The sequence below is a fragment of the Nilaparvata lugens genome, chromosome X (assembly GCF_014356525.2).
Source record: "Nilaparvata lugens isolate BPH chromosome X, ASM1435652v1, whole genome shotgun sequence".
NCBI lineage: Eukaryota > Metazoa > Arthropoda > Insecta > Hemiptera > Delphacidae > Nilaparvata > Nilaparvata lugens.
This window is the reverse complement of record NC_052518.1, coordinates 69,825,646-69,830,684: the sequence shown is the minus strand read 5'-3', so window position 1 is coordinate 69,830,684 and position 5,039 is coordinate 69,825,646. Positions and strand designations below refer to the sequence as shown.

The 5,039-nt window shown below is 31.9% G+C and overlaps 1 long non-coding RNA gene across 1 annotated transcript; it reads left to right on the top strand.

Moving 5' to 3' along the window:
* The first annotated feature begins 598 nt into the window (after positions 1-598).
* LOC120354414 lies at positions 599-4,615 on the top strand. Its single transcript, XR_005572998.1, has 3 exons — positions 599-902; positions 1,748-1,862; positions 2,826-4,615. It is a non-coding gene; the product is annotated as an uncharacterized LOC120354414 (long non-coding RNA).
* Positions 4,616-5,039: the final 424 nt, after the last annotated feature.

Here is a 5,039-nt window from a genome sequence, read left to right as displayed (position 1 = left end):
GGTATGAAGAAATTTGTTTACTATAATTCTCAGATTAGAAATGCTAGATTATCAATAAATTATATTTTTATCATAAATAAGAATCACACTTTGAATAATGAATATTCAATATCTAGGTATGCATGGAAGATATTTTTGCCTTTTGATGGTAAACTGCCATGAAGTTACAAAAATGTGTCGCAAGTTTGCTAATTTTGGACTAATCTATTTGAAAATCCATAAACTCATTTATATTATGAAGAGGTGGGTTCATGATTTTTTGTAGAATTTTCACAAGGTTCCTTCTCTCTCCTGATGTGAAAAAACAGATGAGAAGCGAGCGTAAGATTCAAATTTCGCGCGGTTCCTGCCTACTGAGTACTGAAGCACGTCAGAAGAATGGAATTTCGCCATTCTATTGGCCGGTTTCGGAAGGGACTCATGTATACAGACTCTATCAAAATTCAATTCATAGTTCATACAAGGCAGCTCCTACACACATCAGTTTGAATTCATTATAGCGTTCGGAATCACGGCGCCTGGAGTCTATTATTTACTTAAATTCCTTTTAGTCTGGCAGTGATAAGCTCAAAGCTGGCGGGTTCCAATACTATTGTAGTTGGCTAGTTTGCAGTTAGTACTTGAACTGTATGTTAGTGCACGGAGCTTTTCCTTTGTTTTCCCTTTGAATAGTTTTAGTTTTGATCTTTCGTTCTTTCTCTCTTACGTTCTAGCTTTATAATACGTTATAGGTACATACATATAGGTCCACATTTTTATTATAAAGCAAGAGGAACATCACCAGCATGTTTCAATTTTCAATGCGAGAACTGTGATGCCATAATGGCAGAAGCCACTTTCTTGTCTACATCTCAAATAATAGAAATTGCACGGGCGTGAAATCTACGTACAGCAGTGATGAGGTGAGTGTATTGAGATAAATTCACTTATTACATATATGGAATAAATTGATTTTTTAGTGGATATTCTTAAAATTATAATTTGTAAGATAGGATGAACAAAATGTGATAGATACTGCAATGTAAGTTGCAACCCACACATTTTTAATCACACATTTGAACATTTTTAATCAAGACTAATAAAGTACTATGACCATTCCATGAAAGTAAAAGTTCATTGTGCGAACAAATGGACAATCTTTTTCATATTTTTTTTCAAATTCATACTATTGCTGAATGTAGTCATGCAAACACAATGCAGATTGTTCGCCAAGCCTTTGAAACACCTTTTAATCGAGTAAGTTTTTAATGAATTACTTGATCACATGATGGAGAATTCTAATGTTTTGGTAGAAGTCATATTGACGATTCAAAAGTGAATTGAGTTATCAATAATAAATTTATCATATATTTGCAGAGCGTTCAATATATCAGTCTAGTAAGAAAGTTCTATTATCTCCACATGTGGCTATCAATCCATCAACTCTTATATAAATTGAATTGTTGATGATGCAAGATTAGTCTTTGAAGAATGGCCAATCACTTTCCTTAGAAAGGAGCAATGGTGCTTTGTGAGGGACTGAGGCGAAACATAGGGCTCTAGAAGATTCTATACCGTATAGGAAAATTCAGGTACTGAAAAGTGCTCCATTCATTTTGCCGTACAGTTTGTACATTGTACCTTGTCATTTCAGGCACAGTGAAGTCAATATTTGTACTGATATATATTCACATTAGCCTATTGGAGATCAAGAGTGAATAAAATAAGAATTCTATAAATGATTTATGCTGTCTTTTGTGTGTTACAGATTCTGGAATTCCATTGTCTGCAATGTCTACTCCTAATCTCCTATAATTGAAGAGCAGATGAAAGAAGCTGTAGTTTTGCAAAATTTCATGTTCGATGATGATGCTGATGATTATGTGAGTCAAATTGTTTATCAAAATTATTTATGTTTGTAAACTTTTGTTGCTTACAACTTTTTAATGAACTCACTTTCGTTCTTGTCTGTCTGTCTGTAACAGAGATATTCAGTAAAAGCAATTTTCGACACTTTCCAGACTAGCCAGAGACTTGAAACTTCCAGGATTGGTCAGAATCCGATAATAATACATTCTTTTATCAACATTACTATTGATATAGAATATTTGAAAAAAGTAAAAACAAATCAGAAAAATGTACCTACTGTATTGTGTTAACACACTCAGTCGAATTCAAACGACAAGTTGAGATCGGCTAACTTGTTGAATTATTATAGGCCTATATTTTTCTGAATGTCAACATTGTAGAGGCACCTTTATAGACGAGTTAGATGGTTAACACTTTTCAATTGTCATTCATTTTTGCATGGATGCATGCATCAGCTTGAATGAGATAAGAATCAGTGAGTATAGAATGTAATATAGGTAATATACATTCTATACTCACTGATAAGAATATCCACTCAAGAGGTGGTATTTTTCATGCAGCACAACCTAATGCTATTTTGTTTTTCTGTCATATTCCACCATGTCCTTCCACCTACTCGTAAGAGACTACTGTTTCTAGATTAGTCACGACTTAATTTAACGTTTTTTTCTGTTCTAAATTTTGATTTTTGGAATCTTCAAATGGATCAAATTTTGTACTTGAATGTCCGCAGCAATATTTTGAATCTTTTTACCATGATGGAATCGTAGCTTAGGAGTTATATTCACTTTTTGAGCAGGCAATCTCCATGCTTGAGCCGGGCACTAGAGTGTGCAAACATAATATTATTGTTTCTAATAGATTAGAACAATTGTTCATGGCTCAAGAGTAAAGAGAGTCTTTTATTAGTATTGACAAAAAATTACTATCAAAGTACCATTAGGCTATTATTGACTATATACTGATTTTCTTTCCAGGAGAATTCTCAATTTCAACAACCTCCGGCCACTTCCTCCTTCAACGATAAACTGTCGGTTCCTGCTGCCTAGAACCATATATAAAGGATAATATTTATATTTCTTGTCTCTACTAGAACGTAGTGGTCATTTTATAATCACTCCTTCCATTACCAACACACAAGCCAAGGGCTCATGTGGGTATCACACTCCAAAAATAATACTTCGACACTGCAGTATTTCAGCACTTGTTTATAACAATGACGATTTTCTAAGAGAAGAATAGTTTGAAAAAAATCCTAGTATAGCATAAAATAACACCAAACATATTTTTTGCAGGCTTCAAATAGATTGAATTAAGTTATTTTCAATGAGAGCATTTATTCAAAGGAGAGGAGCACAGAGGTGCGTGAAGCTACCTCGTTGTGAAGAGCAGACCGTTGGGTGTGTACTTCAGCGACTCGAGTGACAGTTTGTATTGTAGCTCACAGGACTCTAATATTTTGTTATTGACCAAGGAGCTCAGCAAATCTGACAATGAGTGTACTGAGGCTACAGACCGTTAGGTGTGTCTCATAACCCCCCATGGGCAATTCTCCTGACGAATAATGTTGTAGAAATTCACTTAGACCGCGGGACTATATTTTATTATAGAACTATTGGACTATTGTGAATTTCAACATTTCTACATGAAAATAATCTTTCTTCACTTGGAGCCTACAAATTAAAATGAGTTACATATTTAAATTCAAGTGCAATTATATTCTCTTTTCCATAGTTAATGTCTTGTTTAGAATTCACAATAATTTTATTCCACCGAAATATATATTTATATTAATTCTAAACATAAATAAATTTTAATATTCATTATTACTCATAATAACCAATATGAGAGAAATGTAGATTCAATTATATATTTTCAATTCTAAACATCCAAAATCAAAACGGAGTTTTCATCAGTCAAAAGCTTGTCAGTATTCTTGTCAGTTTTATTTTTTATAATAATAGTTTACAACATACAATATAATTATGGTAGTATTTCAGTCGAAATTCTGAATGTGAATGTGAAACTTGTTGCTTCCTTTTTCAATAGAAGAATACTATCAATTATTATTATTTATAATATTAGAATTATGAATAATAATAATCATTATTGATAAAATCTTAAACATTTTATCGAATAAATTGAAATTAATGGGGTTTATTAAAATTTATTTTCATTGGTGTCAACGTTCTAAAAATAAAGGTGGACCAATAACGGTATTGTCAGTTCCACATAATTTATTTTAGCCGAACTTGAAGTTTCAATGCACTAGGGCATCATCTTCAGTGGTATTTTTCTCAAAGAATGATCTAAGATGGTCTCTATCTAAAAGACCACTCACTGAAGATGATGCCTTGAAACTCAAGTTTGGCTCAAATAAATTATGTGAAACGGACAATATCGTTTTTATTCCACCTCAATATGGAGAAATTCCACAATATCTCTGTTCATAGTGTATAAAAGATGTTTTAATGTTTACATGAGTATAATTAATTGTAGATTTAAGTGAAATTTTTAATATTTTTGGCGATTGTGAAGGAAGATTTTTGTTTTGATTTGTATTTTGAAGTTAATTAATCTGATAAATTCAAAATTGTAGAAGATACATTTTTTTGGACTCAAAATAGTGTGTGAATTAAGTTATAATTTTTACAAAACCTCTAGACTATGTATTCCAAATTGAGGTTTAGAGCAGTTTTGGGCGAATGCCTGTTTTTTTACCTGGATTGTATTTGTATATGAATAAATAAATAAGTTCTAAAAATAGGTCAAGAATTTCATTTTTATAGTTGCATACTGTATTTTTCATACACATTCATGGCAAGGCACACTAAATTATTGATTTGTACTTGTGTATTTTACCTAGTCAGAAATATTATATTGACTTCAATCTGATTTGCCAAAGGAAAAATGTATAATGTAATTTTGTCTATTGTCAATCTATTTTGAATAGATTATTAGACTAGTTGACTACTAAATCAAGTCTTTGTTGCAAAGTGTTTTTCTAAAGTTTGTAAATCTTATAAGTGTGTTGACATTACTGAAATTTTCTTTCTAAATTCAGACTGGCAAAATTGTCCAAATATATTTTGAATATAAGCTAACATCAGACGGGAGCTACCGTACCTAATTTCTTATACCAATAATTGATATGCCTGTCCGTAACTACTAATAGCATACCGGTACTTAAA